The following is a 22,166-nucleotide window of genomic DNA, read 5'->3' as shown; positions in this document are numbered from 1 at the left end:
AGGGGCAAACGAACAATAAACAATAATTTTATTTGCATTAATTCTTCGTTTTTCAACGATCTCCATTGTATGATGAATCTTACTGTAATATTCCGCGAAAATCCATTGGTACTGGATTTGAGTACTATTACTACTTGTCTCAAGTATTTTTTCTACTTTTGAGAAGTACAGCTCGGTACTCAGTACAAGTACTTTCAGTACTGATGATGAGTACAGTTGGTACTTGTCACCAGTGCTAATTGTACTTGGAGCATAAAACTTGTATTCAGTAGATTTTCGACTTGGACCAAGTAAAAAAATTAGCTTTTCTCCAGAAACGCCTCGGTACTGAATACAAGTAGTTTTCCTACTTATCAGACGTAATCTTTTTTTAGAGTGTACAAAATTCCTCCTCAAAAATTGAAAATTTTTTCTAAATTTCAGAAAATATTTTTTCTAAAATTAAGTATATTTCGGTTTAAAATTAATCCCAATTTGGATCATTAATTTTGAACGATTTTTTCCTAAAACTTAGACAACAGTTTCTAGATTTTAGAAAACTGAAGGTTAGAAACCACGGTTTCTAAAATTTAGAAACTTTTTTCTAAAACTAATCCACTTTTTTTCTCTGTGCCATACCGGATCTAGATACCCTGTTCAGAAACTGACTAGGTTCTTATCCGGGAGATCTGATCAAAAAATCCTGATCAATATTGGATCTAAAATTGATTTAGACCCAGACAACCTGAGCGAAATTTCCACTTGCATGAATCGAGCGTAAATCTGTGGGGGTTTAGAAAATTTTTGAATGGAAGTTTTTCAGTTTCTTGGGAGGTAAAATATCTACTCAGAGAACATTTAAGGCTTTCGACAACTTTGCATACGCATAAATAATTAACAGTTCTCGTTAAACCGAGAATTATAGTATTTTCTTATCACGGAATCTGTACAGTTTGCGGGAAAAATTGAAATTAGGCTGTTTTTATCGGTGTCGTAATAATTCATATACGGACGGAATTTCCGGAACAAAATAACCTACAATTTATACGTTGTCAATTTTACCACCGACAATTTCTCCACGCCAAGTTTTTCTGCGATAAAAATTATCGGCCGTAAAATTTGCCGGTTTCATTTTACATTTTATCCTGTGTTTAAGCAGTTTAGGATCCTAGAAAAAGAGATATGGGACTCAGAATTCAAAGATAACATTTAATTTGTAATTTTACATTCAATAACACACCAAACTAATATTTTTACAGAAAAGTACTAGAGTTTTTCAATAAACTTTTGCGCCAAAAAGAAGAAAACAATCCCGCTCGAATAAGAGAGAGGGAAAGGGTTATCTTGAATCCTCTTTAAAAATTTTCGTATGTAATACCACGAGATTTTCAAAATTATCAGGTATTTTCCCATAGGTTCATTGCAAACAAACGAAGGAATCATGTTTTTCAGGTTAAAGAATCATGAGTGTACAGCACAAGTGATTTTTCCTGAAAAACTTGACGAGTCTGTATGTATGCAGGGGACCTTGAAGGAAATATCTGATTAATTTTGAAGCTGAGTGGTATTCGGAAGAGAATTTTTCCATCCAAATTTCGGCTCAGAGAATTGTACTATGAGACAAAATCCATCTGTCAGCTCTAACAAGGGGCTCACTCGACCAGGAAATCTGGTCCTTTGAATGTCTCGCGTCAATTGATCTGGACGAGTGAAAGAATTTATTAATTTCTCCAAATGTGGTGCTCGTGATTTGGCGAGTCACTTTGCACCTTACTCAGTTGAACTGGCTGGCTCTTGCTTCCCGACCTTTACCGTGCAGGATTCGTTTACTCATTACTCTTTGTATTTATCCATTCAACTCTGTTTGGAAGCATTGAGCAAATTATATTTATTCATTCATTTCACATAATAGTTTCTTCCATTAAGATTCAAGGAATATAAATTTTTATATACAAATTGCGTAATATTAAAAATACAAAATAAGAATTTATTTGGGACAAAAGTATCAAAAGCGAACTAACATATTGTGACCTTCTCATTTGGAATATTCAAATAAATAATTAAGGTAAATGATATAATGTTCAATTCATCTGATTTCACGAAATAAAATATCAATTACCCAAATAAACACAAATTATTACAAGGTCAGTACGGAAAAATTATAAGTGGAATTATTAAAAACTATCAATTGAATACCGTATTGAATATATAAAATAATAGTCGACTAGTGCAATTCTACTGGCTCAAATTTGGATGGGAAAAATTCTCTGTTAAAAATAACGAATACTGAGCTTCGTCAGATGGAAGGGAGGGGAAATAATCCAACCGAAATTCCCTTGTGCCTCAAAGTTGCAGAACATTTTTGAGCACCCGGGGCATTACGGCTAGTAATTTCTCTCACAAAGAGCAGAAGAGTCAATAATTTTCTATATTTTGTTATAGACAATTCTCATTTATCGAAAAAAATAGTGAATTTACATCATCGTCAAATGAAAATGAGAAAAAAATCATAATGAAAAAAAACCTGATGAGCGAATAATAAACGAATACACTCACGTGGTTGGCCAGTCCTTGCCTTCGGCTAGGACGCCAACTCCATGCGAGTAAAAAACCCCATGGCACTCATCCTGAAATATACTATTATAGTGTCGGATTTGGAATTTCCCCTGGCCGTCACTTTGCGCCGTTTCTCCCGTGCTAGCACTAGAATTTTTTTAGAGAATTCCTCTCCGTGTAGAGAAGGACAATTTTTGCATTCAGAGATTTTTTTTTACCGAACGAGTCCTAAAATATCCTCCACAAACAGGTATTTTTTCATTGAATTGCATTTCTGTGGTAAATTGTTAAACTAGGATAAGTGCATTCTTTCGAAAATGTGTTTTTTGGTTAAATCACTTCCCATCAATTTGTGGAAACGATTTAACCAAAAAACGTCTTTTGAAAAAAATGAACTCATCTCTCCGTGTGGGAAGGAAAACAGGACATACAAAACCGCGTGTTTACCAATGGCAATCCACACGTGGGTCGGCATATCCAGTTTTTCTCCCTTGGTGCACAATCTACTGTTTTCTTTCAATCTCCAGAAACTTGTTGGTCTAGGGGTCCTCTGGGATATTATCTTACAACAAAACAGAAGAACATAAAATTGTGACCATTTCTTTAGCAAAATGACGTGAAATGTCCCATATGCTAAAAAAAGAAGTCCGAATGGATGAAGCTCTCATTCCGTAGGTATCTAGCAATATCTATAGAAATGATGTAGAATGGCATGTTAATTATTGAGTTAATGATGATAAAGGCAATCATTATTTGCGTTAATTTATTAGTAACTACAAGAATTACGAGTTATTCAGATTAATGAGACCCTGTAAAATGTTCTTCTCGATTTGAGAATTTTGTCCTGAATTCAAGAAATATTAACCTACTATCCTCTTCAAAAGTGTAGTCCGTAAACTCTGTAGGCTTGTACCTTCATGAGAAAAAATCGCACGACTGTGGAGTCAATTTCGTTCGTTAGATTGAGTATTACTTTACTCCAATACGGAGCGTCATTTTTTTCATCTAATAGATTCTGCGTTGTTAGGATAAGACGATGAAAAAACCCACGTTTTTCATATGCCATCAAAATTAATGAACTTTGACCGAGTCCCAGGACCTCATTTTTTTCAAATATAATGCCAATTTTTTACATGATAGCCCACTTTTTCAAGAATGGAATGGTTAAACAAAAATTTAATTTTTTGAACAATTATTGTTTTTTCAAATGAAAATATCTTACGCGGCTATCTCCAATAAGAAATAGCTAATTGGAATGGGAAAAATTGCAAATTAAGGACAATGGAATATTTTATACTTTTGTGTAAATATTCTTAACAATAGACCCTCTGAAAGATTTATAATAATTGGTAACATTTTCCGGAAAAGATATTATTACTCCAACCGCACCCCTTTGGATTTTACGACAGTGTTCCCGCTCGGATCCGGAAAATCCTTTGCATATGTGCACTTTGCTACCTTCTCCAGGGCCAGCGAAGGCAACTCCGGGGTCTTGAGCAAAATATTAATAACTTATTGGTTTTCTAAAAACTTATAACAAGTATTAATTTATAACTACTATTTATATAATTCGTAACTTATTTACTTTTCTATTTGACTCGCAGAAAATGTTTCATTTTCAAAAAATACAGTTCCATAGTTTGATGGTAGCCCCACGGACCTCCAAAACTTACTCAACGGCAGGCCACCGTCCCTGAAAGAAGTAGAACAGTGTACATGTGGCATCAATTCCGAGGTTCCGAAAGGTAACCCTCTACTAAAATCATAATGACGTGCGGTCAGTGAAAAACCGGAAATGTCAAGAATTTTTATAACGAACTTTTTGAATTTTAACATCTAGAAATTATTTTCCCCTTTCAAATGTCTGCTCATCGTCAGTAAACTCGTACCCGACAACACGGCGCGTCGATAAAATAGGTGACAAAATTAAATTGGTGAGCGGGAGAACGAGCGTCAGCTGTTCTCCCCTTCAGACAGAGACAAATATCCCACCCCTTTAATGACTCGACTGATCCGCGGCCGCGACAACCCCTTCGCGAGACTCTAAAGGAGGAGGTATCCGGGCCCTCCGCAAACTGGAATCTACTGGCTTCGGTGCCTTCTGCTACTTTGCGTGACTTGATGAGCAGTCCTCAAGGGTCCGCCCGCAAAAATCTAAGGAAATGACCTAATTAAGAGGCATTCCCTTCAACGCGTGACTCGATGAACAGTCCTCTAGGGTCCATCCGCAAAATTGTCTACCTTGTACGAGACGTAAAACGAAGTGTCGAATGTGCGCTCACGCCGAGCCTTTAATAACTCTCAGCGATGCGGCACGTGAAGACACGAAAACTACCTTTCACCCTCTGGTGCGTGCCGTGGCAACGCATCGATTTAAAATTTTTACTCGGCGCTATCGTTCTCCCTTTACTTTCCGTCTCTCTCTGACACACTGTGTCCCATTCAACTTTCTCCGGTCTCTAAAAATTTAAATTCTTCTCATTAAATTTCATTTCATGGTTTCAGTTAAAGTTTCAATAATTTCCTACGGATCTTAATCGAAAAATAAATTGTTATTTATGAATTTGTGGTCGTTTTTGCCACAAAATCAAACCTTCAATATTTCCGTTTCGGCCGGTGGTTTCCTGTTGCGAGAAACTTTCTTCGCGATTCTTTAATTTCTCATTTTTCACATTGTCACTCAAAAATTTTCCACATCGTCCCATTCTCTTTATCATTAGTTTGTTCAAAATTCTCCCTAATATTTTAAACAATATTAATAATAATTGAATTATTATAACCGGAATAAGAAATGAAAATTTAGTCTCCCATAAAATTCAATTTTACGTTTATTTCGTAAAAGAAAACCCATTCTTAAAATAATTTTAACATAAAAATTTTCGGTTTTGTTCCTCATTTGTGAGGTTCCTCACATTCTCCTCCTTCTTTACAAAAAAAAGGAATAACTCTATGACATTTTTTTTTCCTCTGATTTTTTTATTTTCTCTCTTTCTCTTACTCTTATCATCAACCCCCCCCGAGTACCTCCTAGCTCTCAATGTAGAGGCTGAATGATAATAGAGAAATTATAATTATTATGATAAGTTATCGTTAACTGCGCTATTTATGACTAGTTCAGTCTTATAATCTTTTTCATTTGTTCTGCTTTATATTTGTTTGATTCACAGATTAGTCTCCTTCATTGCTCAAAATCTTATCATAATAAAATACTTAGAAATACTGATATTTCTCGGGACTTACTAAATTATCAAAAAAGGTTTAAAAATACTTCCTTACTACTCAAGTCTTTCAAAAACTTAAAAAATACTTCTTTGCTCAAAAATCATCTTAATGAAAACATTCCTCCTCACAACTCAAAACATTTTCAGTCTTCTTAAAGACACTGGTTTGGTTCTCAAAGTCTTCAATATTTTCTCAAAAATATTGTTCTCCTTATCGTTACCCATGACAATTAATAAACATAATTTTTAAAAATGCTTTTCTCCTCCGTTACTCATGACAATAAAACAATAAAATGTTTATCTCTCCTCCGTTACTCATGACTTTCAATACTACTGCTCATGTCTTAAATATCTAGATCACAGATCTTACAACTCTCCCTCTTCCTTATTTCTATCCCCAGTCTTGTTAAATTTCTGAACAATACGATATGAAACTCCCTTTCCCCAGGTCGTCGTCTTAATTATTGTCCTTGTCTCTTCTTCTATGATCTCCACGCTCTTCTTGAACTTCTTTTTCTTCCTTTTCTCTTTCCCGGGTTCTGAGTAATCAGATGGTAGTGGCCCAACCGCCCCGTATGGCATTTCAGGGTGTTTTACTTCCCCTTCCTCCGGACGTTGTGCCTCTTCCGCGTGACTCCCATTTGCTTCTTTCGGAGACCTAATCTCGCTCGCTTTTATGGGTTCTTGGGACCAAAAGCTTTGAGGACCTCCGCCGGAATGTACCAGGTCGTCAGTCTCCTGAGTTCGTGATACATCGCGTGATTCACTGAAGAATCCTTCACTGCTCTGTCTTATCATGCAAAGGAGACACACTTAACGTCGTGTGACTCCCTCCAGAGTATGAATCTACTTCATCTCGATTCAGGAATCTCTGGGCTAATGCTCGTTGTCTCACAAACTCAAGGCGTCTCGTCAGATGATCTCGTGGAGGCACAAGATCTCCACTTGACCGCAACGTGTCTTCGTCCGTGAATCCACTATCAATGTCCGTCTGGAACTCAAGGTCTAGACTGTACGGTCTATATTCTGGCGATGGCTCACACACCTCTATTCTCGTTTCTGATATTTCCGGGTCATTATAATTCTCTATTCTTCTCCACTTAAATTTTTTCTCGTTGTCCGTGAGGAGCAACGTATTGCAATACTGCTCAAGCTTTAGGTCTTCAAGTTCTTGTGGAGGTATGTAATTCATCACCAGAAGAGGCTCGCCGTTCTTGTCCAACCTGGTTCTCAGCATGTCTTTTCTCAAATCCGTTTGTGCAACAAAGAAAGTCATTCTCTCTTGTCCCTCAATACTAATCTGTTTGTTATTCGGTTTTGACTCGACTATTTCTGTTTCTGATATTAATCTTTTACGTCTGGGGTAATTGTCGGAAATACGGATTGGTTCTATGGCAATTTCAATTTCTGGGACTATCGGAATTTCGAGTATTATCTGTGGTCCGTTTGTCAAAGTTTCCATTAGTTCGTCCATACTTTCAAATAATTTTCTGTTAAGTTCTTCATCTGTCTCTTGTTCTGCTAATTGCCTTTTGGTTAAATCGAAAATCTTGTCTTCTGTCTTTCCCTGGCCATTCCAGCACTCATCATTCCTCTCCCCTTCACGTCTTTCTCCCATTTTGATTATTTCTGTTGTAATTCGGAGAAACAAACAAAGCACAAAAAAAATGGTATTATTGTTCAAAACAAAAATAAAAAATAAATTTTGAATATTCTGGTGACAGATCCTAGATGGCTATTCATAGAATTTCTTTAGATCTTTAATGTGTACTAAGAAACTAGTTCCCTCATTATTAACGATTTCGTATTCGGCGGGTGAGATTATTCTACTAACTGTATATCCACCAGAATATTTAGGAGCTAACTTGGAAGAAACGTGATCAATTGGTGACGAAAGAGGATATTCCCTACGTGACACTCGCTCTCCCACATTAGGAACCCAATCACTATGTCTTTTGTCATAGTGCCTACTCTGGTCTGTATATGCCTTGGCTAAGTTGACCCTAACTAATTCGTGTAAGTCAGCCAGTCGCACTAGCTGTCCATCATGAGCTACTCGAAGCCCTGGCTGGTATCCTAGCAGTTCATCCCTCAGCGAAGTTGATTGGTCTAGCTCTCGTCCGAAGTTCAAGAATGCAGGAGTATACTGGGTACTGTCATGCTTGGATGTGTTCATAGAAAACATGAGCTCGGGTAGGAACTGATTCCATTTTCTCTGATCCCCTTAGATATATTGCGCAATCATAGTCGTTATCACACGGTTTGCTCGTTCCACTGGATTGCATTGAGGTGAGTAAGGAGGCGTCCTTTGATGCTCAATGCCACAGGATTTCAGAAAATTCGTAAAGGTGGTCCCCGTGAATTGACTCCCATTGTCAGAAATCAAAACCCGCGGTTTACCGAATTTTAGAATCATGCAATCTTTCAGGATCTTTACGATTACTTCGGCAGTCGCTTTTCTCATCGGTCTCATTTCAACCCATTTTGTAAATTTATCCTGAATCATTAATAAATACGAGTGTCCTAATGTTGACCTAGTAACCGGTCCGACAACGTCGATTGATATGACCTCCCAGGGATGAGAAGCATACGTAGTGCCCATTTTACCAGCAGGTTGTTGTTGTGGTATTTTAAAGCTTTGGCAGCGTTCACAGCGACGAACATAATGCTTGATGTCGCGCTGCATGCCTGGCCAAAAGTAGTTCTGGGCTACTCGAGCGATTATCTTCGCGATTCCAAGGTATCCGGCAGTCGGTGAGTCATGGTTCTCATAGAGGACTTGGTTGCATTTAGGTTCAGGGATGCACAATTTCACCTTGACGTGACATGTAATCGTGAGCATGATACACATGACGATACAAGAGATCATTCCTGATAGCGTAGTCAGGGAATCGTTCTGGATAGGCGGTGACTCTTTCCATCATGCTCTTATATCAATCATACCTCTCTTCCGGTGTAATTGCCATCGCCAGTCCTTCTTCCTCTTCATCTTCATCCTCTGAGTTACCCATATCAAGAGGTTGCCTGGACAGAGCATCAGCTACTGTCTTAGAAATCCCCTTGCGGTACTCGATTTTAAAATCATATTATTAAAGAACCAGAATCCATCTGGCAACCCTGCCCGTTGGATTCTCCAGATTTCTAATCCACTTGAGAGACTGGTGGTCGGTAATAACGAGGAAGGAATATCCTTCGAGGTACATTCGCATCTTCTTGATTGCCCAAACTACAGCAAGACATTCTAGCTCTGTCGTGGTGTAGTTTTTCGCAGGTTTTGTCAGTGTTCTACTGGCATATGCAGTTACGTGTTCCTTGTTGTCATGGTCTCTCTGAGTCAACACGGCTCCAAGTCCATCATTGCTAGCGTCCGTTTGCAATATGAACTGGACGTTGAAATCCGGTGGTGCCAATACTGGCGCTTCAGTGAGTGCATTTTTCAGGTTCTCGGCAGCACCTTTTTGCTCTTCAGTCCATATCCATTTTGACCTTTCTTTAACATTTTGGACAATGGTGTCATGGTCGTTGAACAATTAGGTATAAACCTTCGATACCATGACACCATCCCAATGAATCTCCTCAACTCCTTAACATTCTGAGGTTCACGAATCTCTGCTATCGCTCTAACTTTCTCTGGGTCAGTGCGTACTCCATGGCGACCTACTATATGTCCCAGATACGGTTTTTCTGACTGGAGAAATTCACTTTTCTCAATATTTATCTGGAGTCGAGCTTCTCTCAACCATTCGAAAACCTTGAAGAGATTCTTATTATATTTATCCAGAGTTTCCCCAATGACAAAAATGTCATCTAGATAAGCTCCGGTTTTAGCATCTAATTCGGATTTCACTACTGTATCCAGTAACCTCTGGAAAGTAGCGGGTGCTGATGTGAATCCAAAGGGCATCACTTTGAATTGGAACAGCCCTTTGCCGGGCACAGTGAAGGCGGTGATTGCTCTACTCTCCTGCTTCATTGGTACCTGCCAATAACCATTTTTCAGGTCAATTGTACAAATATAATTGGCATTTCGGAGTTTGTCAAGCATGGTGTTGACATGTGGCAAAGGGTAAGCGTCTTTGATCGTGACTTCGTTGACTTTTCGGTAGTCAACGCAAAATCGATACTGTGAGTTCTTCTTCTTCACCAGAACCACTGGTGAATTCCATGGACTATCTGACGGCTCGATTATTCCTTGAGCCAACATTTCATCGACTTTGTCATACATGATCTGGAGCATTGCAGGATTTCTCGGACTGTATCGGTGTTTGATAGGCACTGTGCCTTCCTTCAAACGTATTTGGTATTCAATCAAGTGCGTTGGACCTTTCACAGTCTCAAATTTCTTCAATTCTTCCTGGATCTGCTGCATGGCCTCTTCATATTTGAAACTGTCAGTTTCCTGACTCTCCAAGACCATCAGCTCATCCTCACTCTCTGTACTTTCATGATCTGACCCTTCCTCCATATGATCCCCCCCATATGACCCCTTCTCCTGTATGTTCTTTATCATCATCACAGTCTTCCACTTCTACTTCCATGAATCCCAATCCAATAATGTTTGCATCAAGTCTTTCTTTATCATCCTCAGAGCTTGAGTCTCCTTCAGGTGCAAACCGGATACCCAATCTGATTTTTTTCATGATGTCCACACCAATAATGATTGGCGACCTCAATTTCTTCATAGCATAGAATTTACATTCTGCTGGAATGGACTCTATCTCGACTTCCAATAGAATTTTTCCAGAAATCGTCACTGGTCTACCATCGGCTACGGTGACTGCATGATTAGGACTCTTCAGCTGTCTTCCAGGATTATTCTTTTGAATTGATTTCATTGCCGCGGTTGAGATGTATAATCTGACGGCTCCAGAGTCGGCAAGACCCTGATACATCTGACCATCAATTTTTACATTCAGGTAAATCCTATTATCATCCAACTTCATAAGCAAATTCATGTTGGATGTTCCTGGGTTATTGATAGACAGTGAAGGAGCACTAGGAATAGTTGGTTTGCCCCCAGCAGCTGCGTTTGGTATTAGACTCACTTGTGACTGTGAGGAAGTGGCGGGTGTAGAACTAACTACCGAGTTCGGATTCTGAGTTGGATCATTCGCGGGAGCGTTTGCTCTGTTCTCTGGTTTACGCTCTTCCCACCATCGTGGTTTCTTACAAAGATAATCCTTTGTATAAACATTAGGTTTCGCACAGCATGAACAGAAAATGATTCTGGGATTTCTACAGGCTGAAGTCAAGTGTCCCGTTTGACTGCACTTCCAGCAGCACGTTCTCCTGACATAATTAGGATTCATTGTCGAGAGATCAATTTATCAAGTTTCTTTTCATTGTCCTTCTGCCCTGAAGAACCTTTCTTAATATCTTTCTTATCTTTCTTGTTTGACACTGACACGGATTGGTTTCTTCCCGTGTCTAGACGAAGAATGTCATTCTCGTAGTTCATTCCTTCTCGCATTATAGCTTCAATGCTAGTTGCATTTGACCTCTTAATATAATTTTTAAATTCAGGACTGAGATTACGGAATATTTTATCTGTCTTCACGTATTCACTCATTCCTCCGTGTCTCCTCATGAGTGTTAATATCTCTGTTACAAAAACCCTGATTCTTTCTTTATCTTTCTGTTTCCTGTTAGAAATTTCTTCTTCTAACAAGAGTAGATGATCGTTCGGCAAATAATATTCCCTTAATTTTAGGACAAACTCGTCCCAAGTTCTCCAGTCACGTGCGGTATTACGACACCAATGCAATGCTTCACCTTTGAGCATCATAGGAAGTACCTCCAGCAACCGTCCATGACTGATTCTGGCACTGAGTGTCAACTCTTCAACCCTCTCGATAAAATTCAATACATTCTCCTGCCCATCAAATGTCACGTTCCATTTTCTCACCGACTTTACCAAGTTCATTAGCTTTTCACTTTCATAACCGTAAAATTCATTACGACTCGGATATTGATAAGGCCATGGTTCGAAGTCTCTTCGAGCATGATCATATAGATCGTAACTCCGGTCTCTGTCTCGATAAGCATAACTTTTACGTTGCGGTTGTGATGTGTAATACCTTTCACGACCCCCAAACCGATAATTGATTTCATACCTTGTTGGCTCTTCTCGAATATTACGGTGTTTTCTAGACTCTTCCATAAATCTAGCTCTCTCTTCGGCTTCGATTCTTCTCTTCATTCTGGCACGTTCTTCTTCTTCAAAGCGTGATGTCTCTCTTCGAAGTCTAGCTTCTTCCTCCAACCTCAGTCGTACACTTGCTCTTTCCTCTTGTTCCTCTCTTCCGCGTTCCCTGAGTTCTTGAAACCTAGCTTCACTCTCATCATGTTGAGTCCCAATACCAAACTGTTGCTTATGCTCGGCCCATTCTCGTTCCAACGATTCATCATGCTTCGCACGTCCACCACCCTGTTGGTATTCCCAATCATGATAATTCTTTGAACCAGCCCCAAGGTCTCTATCATTTCTGAATCTTGATTTTCTACTCTCATGATATCCAAATTCCGAGTACCGATCGTCATAAGTATCTTCCATTTCCCTAATCCGATCAAACTCTGATTCTGAATATTTCTTCTCATCCCGTGGGCTGACTTCTCGCGAATTGACTTCACTTCGGCGTTGAATGTTTCTATGCCGCTGAAGTTGTCGAATGACTTTCTATACCAACTCATCATCCGGATCCACTTGTGCATCTTCAATGACCCTAGGAATTTGTCTCGAGGAATCTGTGGCCATTCTGGACGAGGTCTTAGGAATAATCTTCGGAGGCGGCATCATCTTTTCAGGAGTATTTTCAGCTACGGGTTCTCGGATAATGCCATTTGTATCAACTGGTCCATGGATATCATTTTTATTCCCTGCTGATTCTTGTTTATCGGTTTCTTCTTCTTCAGTGTCAGATTTCTGTTCATCTTGCACTTTCTTTGGTGAATGATGGAATTCTCGGGTAGTCATTGTTTCCTCATTCCCTTGAATTTCTCCATCCTCATTGTTCTTCCTTCTTTCACGGCTATTATCACGGCTAGAATTATTACTAGAGCTAGATGTGACGCCTCCTCTAGATCTAATTGTGGTTTCCAGAGCTTCTCTTAAACGTGTCTTGAGTTCTGGTACTTTCCCTTCAATTGAGAGTCCTCTCTTCTCCAGTTCTGCTACCAATTCTGGTTTAATCATCCCATGAATTTTCGTCTTAAATTTCTCCATTTTATCCATTTCTGTTAAGGGTTTTAATCCTTCGGTAACTATCGGCTCTTCGGTTGTCAGAGTCCCCAAAATAAATTAATCTGAGGGTCTATAACACCCTTCGAGTCCCCGTTCGGGCGCCAAAATAATGTAACGAACTTTTTGAATTTTAACGTCTAGAAATTATTTTCCCCTTTCAAATGTCTACTCATCGTCAGTAAACTCGTACCCAACAACACGGCGCATCGATAAAATAGGTGACAAAATTAAATTGGTGAGCGGGAGAACGAGCGTCAGCTGTTCCCCCCTTCAGAGAGAGACAAATATCCCACCCCTTAATGACTCGACTGATCCGCGGCCGCGACCATCTCTTCGCGAGACTCTAAAGGAGGGGGTATCCGGGCCCTCCGCAAACTGGAATCTACTGGCTTCGGTGTCTACTCCTACTTTGCGTGACTCGATGAGCAATCCTCAAGGGTCCGCCCGCAAAAATCTAAGGGAATGACCTAATTAAGAGGCATTCCCATCAACGCGTGACTCGATGAACAGTCCTCTAGGGTCCGTCCGCAAATTTGTCTACCTTGTACGAGACGTGAAACGAAGTGTCGAATGTGCGCTCACGCCGAGTCTTTAATAACTCTCAGCGATGCGGCACGTGAAGACACGAAAACTACCTTTCGCCCTCTGGTGCGCGCCGTGGCAACGCATCGATTTAAAATTTCTACTCGGCGCTATCGTTCTCCCTTTACTTTCCGTCTCTCTCTGACACACTGTGTCCCATTCAACTTTCCCCGGTCTCTAAAAATTTAAATTCTTCTCATTAAATTTTATTTCATGGTTTCAGTTAAAGTTTCAATAATTTCCTACGGATCTTAATCGAAAAATAAATTGTTATTTATGAATTTGTGGTCGTTTTTGCCACAAAATCAAACCTTCAATATTTCCGTTTCGGCCGGTGGTTTCCTGTTGCAAGAAACTTTCTTCGCGATTCTTCAATTTCTCATTTTTCACATTGTCACTCAAAAATTTTCCACATCGTTCCATTCTCTTTATCATTAGTTTGTTCAAAATTCTCCCTAACATTTTAAACAATATCAATAATAATTGAATTATTATAACCGGAATAAGAAATGAAAATTTAGTCTCCCATAAAATTCAATTTTACATTTATTTCGTAAAAGAAAACCCATTCTTAAAATAATTTTAACATAAAAATTTTCGATTTTGTTCCTCATTTGTGACGTTCCTCACAAATATTTGGAATATTTCTCGCAGTAAATCCGAACCGAAATGAATGCAGTTTTCAATTGTCTATTCGAAGTTCTTTTTTTCATTCCAATTCGACATTCGTCATTGGAAATAATCGCATGAGATATTTTTATTTAAAAAAACAATAATTGTTCAAGAAATTAAATTTTTGTGTAACCATTCCTTTCTTGAATAAGTGGGCCGTCATGTAAAAAATTGGGATAATTTCTGAAAAAAAATTGAGGTCCTGGGACTCAATGAAACGTCAAGGTTCATTAATTTCCACGGCACATGAAAAACATGGGTTTTTTCATATTTTCATCATAATAGCGCAGAAACTATCGGATGAAAAAGAATGAAATTCCGTACTGGGGTAGAGTAATATTCAATCTAATGAATGGAATTGGCCCCACAGTCGTGCGATTTTTTTTCGCTAAGACACAAGCCTCCACTTTTCGCTAAGATACAGGACTACACTTTTGAAAAGGATAGTAGTTCTTGAACTCAATGGCATTGAAGGCTGCAACTGACGAATGATCTCACGTATGAAAAAATTTAAATATATTCAAGTATCTTCTACAGTTTGATACAGACCACTCTGAATCGATTCAAGCATTTTCAATCATTAAATTTGTCAATTAAATTTAATTAAATCATTGTAAAATGTCTAGAAACTGAGGGTCAAATGGGGTTCAATTGAAAGCTCCGATATTCGACTTGAAAAGTAAAAAAACATTTCACTGGAGACAAAAAAGCCAAACTACTTGGATATCCTTGATAGAAAAATCTCGCCAATTCTCTAGACAATTCTGTTGAAATGTTCAATAGAATAGATTCTATAGAAGAAGTCAAAACAATTCGATTTTCCTGTCCAGCTTATTCTATTCGGATATTTTCTATAGAATTTCCTCTGCTTAAATTTTCTACGCTTTGCTGTTTGATTTTCTTGTTGAAAAGAAAAGGAAAATAGAATGAAATTCCACAGAACATGTCTCAATACAATAACTTGTTTTTTTTTTTTATTATAGAAAAATCGAATTCTATTAACTTTTCTCTCTATTGAAAAATTTCAATAGAATCAGCTAAAAACTAATATAAAGTTCAATAGAAATCCAACTGAATTGTCCAGCGAATTCGCTAGGTTTTTCTATTAAATTTTTCCGTAGCTGCTAGGCTGCTTGATGAAAAATACGACAATTTCACGTATTTTCTTTTTCACACCCCTGCACGGAAAGTTCATACTTTCCTCCCGCTCATCAAAGAATAAAATATGAACTTTCCTTTGCAGGCGTGTTAAAAAATCGCATGTGCACTTCGGGCGGAAGCCAAGACTTTCTGCCCTTGATGCACAATATACTATTTTTAACATGGGAAGGACAAGACAAAATAAATGCCCTATCAAGTGATTCACGAAGCACATAGCCAACCCTTCTTATGGATGAAATCTATGTTTGCGTTATCTTAAAAAAAAAGTCGTCCTGTTTTTTCGATTGAAAATGGAATTTTACTGGTATTTTACTGGTATTTTACTTTTTTTTTTATTTTTTTTTTCCAATCGCACTACTCTCAACCTTCGATCTCGTAAAAGGAAGGAATTGTTCTCACATTTCGTAGTGAAATGGTGGTGGAATAGGATGAGTCAACATGGTGGCGAAGTGGTTAATCGGCTTCACTGTCATGGGGATCCCATAAAACTTGAACCGTTCAGCTAAATTGTTAGGGAAAAAATAAAATTTCATGAACAGTTCACTAGTAATTTTCTGAAGAGCACGGAAAAAGAAATTCTCGAATCGGGTATATAATATTCCGGATTAAGTGGCTGTAGTGGTCACGCGGGGAGTGTGTGGCTCCGGCGGTCATCCAAGCTAAGCAGCGTTCAGTCTGCCCAGTACGTGGATGGGTGTCCGCTTGGGCACACCTAACCGCGTGGGACTACAGTCGCTAGGCCCCAATGTACCACTGTGCCCATTGAGTTAGTGTGACCAATGGACACAGTTGAATCCCTGCATTATCGGCCGGCTGTACGACTGGGGTTTTCCATGGTTTCCCTTGCAGTCCTAGCCCGAATGGTGTACAGTTAAGAGTAAGACAGCCCATGGTAACGCAGAAAAAATCAGAAGAGAGCAGTGGGAGAGGCAAGGCAGACGAATGGGGAGCCTATAAAACCGTAATGGTAGTAGGAAAGAAACACGAATAAAAAAAAAAATATTCCGGATTCCGGAATACACATATTCTCTGATTCCGGAATATTATATTCCGGAATCCGGAATAATATTCCAGAATCCGGTATATTATATTCCGGAATCTGGAATAATATTCCTGAATCCGGTATAATTCCGGAATCCGGGATATTTTATTCTCGTTTCCGAGACATTCCCAGAGGTTTGCCGACTGTTCAAAGGGTAAAGAGAGTATCGTGAGATAATTTCTGATAACAAACTTTTAGTTGATCGGAGTATTTGGGGTGCAAACATTTTTTTTCCGTTTGAAAATCTGAAAAATTGAGTTTTTCACCTTCTCAATACACTGTTGAAAAATTTTCACTGAATTTTTCGGATTTTAGTCTTGAAATATCAAACAAATGACAGTTTCATTGAAATTTCAGAAAATTTTGTCACTGAAAATTTAGGATTTTCATGGAAAAATCCATGGAAATTGTCAATTTCAATTGAATTATTCCACACAGAGAAAAAAAGTGGATTTGCTTTAGAAACTAGTTTCTAGATTTAAAAAACTCCTGTTTTTAACCTTTATCCTTGGTGGGATCATAAAAATTAATCAATTTGGGGATTGTTTTTAAGAACTCATATTTTTTAAAGCTAATGCTGAATTTTTCTTAATTTTAGGAAATTTTCAGATTGAACTAAAAAAATGCTGCCGAGGCATTTAAAGGGCTCAAGTGCCCCATACATAGGGAGGGGTGCCCAGATATTGGTTATTTCAGATGTGTGGAGGGGGGATTTTGTAAAAAGAGGGAAGGGGGATTGTGGATTGACAATTCACAACCCAAACAATTGAATTGGTCAGTTTTTCAATAGTATATTTCTAACCTAGGGAGGGAAAATAAAAGATCCTCAGCCGCCAGTGCAATTACCAGCCGAGCCGAAGGCGAGGTTGGTAAGCACGCGGCTAAGGGTCCTTTATTTTACTTGCCGTGGTTAGAACGCAATTTTCCGTCTCGGCGTAGGCGCAAAGTCAGAGTTCCCTCCCGCGAAGCGGAAGAGAAATGTAACTTTGCGCCCGCCGGGACGGAAAAATATCTCCAAAACTAAGAGAGATAGTGAATTTTTCGTAAAATTCACCATTCGTATTTTCAAACGGAAAAATATGTTTGCACCCCAAATACTCCGATCAACCAAAAGTTTGTTATCGGAAATTATCTCACGATATTCCCTTTATCCTTTGAACAGTCGGCAAACCTCTGGGAATGCCTTCGGAAATGAGAATAAAATATCCCAGATTCCGAAATATAATATACCGGATTCAGGAATATTATTCCGGAATCAGGAATATGTGTATACCGGAATCCGGAATATTTGTATTCCGGAATCCGGAATATTATATACCCGATTAGAGAATTTTTTTTTCCGTGAGTAACATTTAATTCAATTTAGGAGAAGAAACATTACATTTCATATCTAACTGAAAATTCAATGAAATTCCCCATTTTGTTAGTAACAGGAAGAGGACAATCCCCCAATTTACTTGATTATTTTTCCCAATCGGATGTCGACCGATCTGAGCGCAGTAATTGAGGCTACTCGACAGTTTTATTTCGGATTTCCTCCTAGCTATTGAATATTTCGCAGTAGCTTCATTTTTTCGAATCATTTCAGATGAAATCTTGGATTTTTAGGAGTCAACGGAAATCAAGTTATGCTATTAACATAATTTGTTCAAATCTTTCGTAATTCAGCTCCTGATGATGTCTACTGCACGCTGACTGGCTAAAATTCGATTGGGAAAAATAATCCGACAAATATCCCTCGAGCTTCAAAATTAATCGGGTATTTCCTTGAAGCTTCCCTGCAAACAAACGATCGTGCCAAGTTTTGCAGAAAAATCCTGCAAATGAGGGTGTCAAGTTTATAACCTGCAGAACTTCACACTCTCATTTGTTTGAAACGAAGCTATCGGCGAATACCCGGTAATTTTGAAGCTCTTGGGGTATTACTACTGAATATTTAATCAAAACATGAATAGTCAATACCAAAATTCGGTTGAATTTTCAATTAAATAAAAATTCAAGAATCCATTCGCCTAAATTTTTCTTATTTCTGTCGAGTTTCGTGGAATTATTGAATTAAAATTCACAGTTTTCATTATTTTTCCATAAAATTTTGAATTCAGGATGGATGGATCGTGGGATAGGTGGGAAAAGCGTAAACCATACTAAATCACTGTCGAATCTCGACGTTTCGTTTGTAATTCAAGCTCCCCCAAACTCTGGAAACCAATGAAATACAACCAATATTCAATCCCGTCTCAATGAGAGGAGATTCTTTGAACATATCCGACGATCGTGTGGGGACCGAACATGTCGAGCAATTAAAGACTACCAGTAAAATATTATCATTTTACTTATTGGTTGCATTTCATTGATTTCTGCGTAGTTGGATTAAAGTTAAAACTAATTTTAAAAATTATAAAAATCAAGACTATAAACCTTCCACGATTTTGTTAGGAAGGCCTAATCTAGAAAATCTATCAAATCGCGGAAATCTATAAAATTTAGAATCTCATCGTTACCCCTTCCTGGTAATCTGTACGGATTTGAATCTACTTTATCACCCATGATTCATGCACTGAATCATGAGTCACCGAGGATCGTAACAATACTGAGGTGTGAAGTTCTTTATTGTATAACAGCGAAGAATGTACTCTGTATAGCCCAGTGAGAACCGCGAAAGGGAAGATTACGTCACGGACTATTCGAAATTTGGGCTATGTGTAGTCGTTTAAGGTACTCTGAATTCAAACAAGAGCAGGAAGGGTCCAGAATTAAAAAAAAAGGCTCAGATCCTATCGGTGGGATCCTCAAATGATCAAAAGTGTCCTACCACACCCTATCAGGTTTGAGGTCAGGTTTTTCGGATTTAAACCAGGAATGTTAAGTCTAATTTTACCAGCTTTGACTGATCAGAATAGGATCAGAAGTGATTGAGCCATCCCGGATCCAGTGCAGAATAACCTGTTCAGAAACTGACTAGGTCCTTATACGGGAGATCTGATCAGAAAATTCTAACCAATATTGGATCTAAAACTGATTTAGACCGGACAACCTAAGCGAAATTTCCGCTTGGACTAGGGTGTCCCAAAATGCAATGTCATCTTCGTAAGAATAGTTCGCGGAGCTTATTTGGGGACGAAAACTCTAATAAAACTTTTCTCTCCGATGCTTTGTTTAAGAGATATTGAATAACAAAGGACCACTAATAAAATGTTTTTTCCACTGAATTACATTTCCAACCGCCTGTATTAATCTAAAAATTTCTTCTCCTCCAGGCCATTTCGTGGTTCTCAGCTATTTTATACTCAACGACCTCTTTTTTTGGGCCTAATGTGATTATTGTAATCTGTTTGTCTTCACTAATTTATTTGACGGATAATATTTTTAGAATTGACGGTATTCTGAATTATTTTAAACAATGGGTGGGGGGGATAATTTGATTTTTTGTATTTTCATTGATATAGCTTTGTAGGTTAGGACATATTATTTCGGGTGATGTTTTGGTGACCGTGTGTTTTGTTCAAAAAAAAGTTTGGACAAAAGAAGTAAATTTTTTAATGAATAGATGGAAATAAATTAATTGCCCTGATAATGAATGAGATTTACCACTCCAAACGTTGGCAATATTAGATGCATTGTTGTTGTTTGTCATTATGGAGGATAAAATAGCCGAGAACTGTGAAATGGCCTGGAGAAGGAGGAGCAATTTTGGGGTCAAATGTTTTTCACCATTAGAAAAATCATATCGTCTTCTCGAATATATTATTTCGGATTTCATAAGATAATATTCCGGATTCCGGTATATCATTTCGGATTCCAGAATATACTAGGATCCCGGAATCTATGATATAGATATTCCTCATTCCGGAATATTATAAACCCGATTCGAAGAATTTTTTTCCGTGAATAGTTCGAATTCTTCTAGGGATATTTCTGATGATCACAGCAAAAATTTTGATTTTGTGAACGATTTTAAATTTTCTTCCATCAATTTGGTTAATTTCCCTCCAGTAAATCTGTTCCACTCCATCAAATATTCTCACGTGGAACATGTATTATTTCGGCAGAGCAAATTTTTGCTTTTAGTGCTACTAGCGCGCGGCGAGGGTAGTATGAAAAGGGCCACCTCCTTGAGGAGATGAAGAAACTTTTCATAAAAAAAATGGAAATCGCACTCAAATCCGGGACATTTGCTCACCAGATTTCAATACCACTTCTGCAGACAACTAGAATTTTTTTTTTCTTCAATATATTAAGCACTGTTATTTAAATGATACTGATTATGCGTGATCTTTTTTTTTCAATTTCCTCACGCAACTCAATCCAACAATTTCATGATGTAAAACCTCTGAATTTATAATGGGGTCAGTAAAAAAAATTGTAGATGGAGGGTAGATGTGCTTTAGTATATATCAAGATTAAAATACAGTCCGTGTTTTTTGACGAGCTGCCCCCTCAAAAGATTTGAAAAAAAAAAAAAAATATCCGCTTAAAATTTCAGCTCTTTATGTCAATTCTAAAACGCTCCCCAAGAGCCTTGTTTTTCCCATAAGAATTACACAGGAACAACATTTCCCATAAGAATAATGTTTTTTTCCATAAGATCAATTGCGCTATTGTATGATGTGAACAAAAAACCTAAAATATCCGTCAAAAATAATTCATTTTCTTAGTAATTTTCCGGAATTCTAAAATTTTCAGTGGCATAATAGGAGGAGGGGGAAAATAGATTTGAATTTTTCATGAAAATGGCGTGTTATTCGTATGGGAAAAAACAAGGCTCTTGGGGGGCGTTTTAGAATTGAAATACACCCGGAAAAATGATTTACTCGATTCAAATAAGGTTTATTTGAATCAAATAAATAACTTTATTTGAATAGTACCAAATAAAGTTTTTTTTCAAATTGAATAAAAAATTTTATTCAAAGTTTTTTTTATATTAAATAAATGTTTTTTTTTACTATTAATACATTTTTTCTTTGTACTAAATAAAGATTTATTTGATACTAAAAATTTATTATCGCCTTAAGTTGGTAATAAAATTGAAAAAGATTGAACGAAAAGCATGCAATAATTATTAAGGGCTGTACATTCATCACGTAAGACATTTGGGGGAAGGGGGGGGGGAAGAAACTTCTATTCCATGGTTTCACTATCAAGGAGTCGACAATGTAGGAGATGGTGAAAGAAGATCGTATATACTGGAGTTAAAAGTGTAATCAAAAATTGGATCAGAATGATTCTAGAGAGCTCAAATCGTTCAGAATTACGTTTCCGGGACTAGGTTCATACGACCTTTTTCCACATAGCCCACGAATATTGTTGAAACACATTTTCGTAATTCTTCCACAAAATACGTGAAAATATGATTTTCTTAAAACAAGAAAACTGTTCATTTGAACTAAATAAATTCTTTATTTGATTAAAAAAAATCATTTATTTGAAATAAATAAATTGTTTTTTCAATTTTAATAAAAATTTTGTTTTGAATAAATAAATTGTTTGTGTAATATAAGTAAATCCTTCTTCTTGAAACGAGTAAACAAGTTTATTCATTTGTAATAAAAATATTCTTGAAATAAGTAAAAAATTTCAACTAAAGATCTTTATTTGATTAAAAAAAACATTTTTCTGGGTGTAGTCAGCTGAAAATTTGAGAGGATTTTTAAAAATTTATTTCGAGTCTTTTGAGGAGGCAGCACACCAAAAACTCCGGAACAGGTGCCCTAAC

The 22,166-nt window shown here is 37.6% G+C and overlaps 1 protein-coding gene across 1 annotated transcript in view; it reads left to right on the top strand.

Moving 5' to 3' along the window:
* The window catches only part of LOC107048352 (chaoptin), a 116,799-nt gene that overhangs the window by 33,377 nt on the left and 61,256 nt on the right, over nt 1-22,166 (top strand). The gene's annotated exons all lie outside the window — the stretch shown is intronic.

This window comes from Diachasma alloeum, unplaced genomic scaffold (genome assembly GCF_001412515.2).
Source record: "Diachasma alloeum isolate Michigan unplaced genomic scaffold, Dall2.0 Dall_scaffold_00187, whole genome shotgun sequence".
Classification (NCBI taxonomy): Eukaryota; Metazoa; Arthropoda; class Insecta; order Hymenoptera; family Braconidae; genus Diachasma; species Diachasma alloeum.
This window is presented reverse-complemented; position numbering and strand designations above follow the sequence as displayed.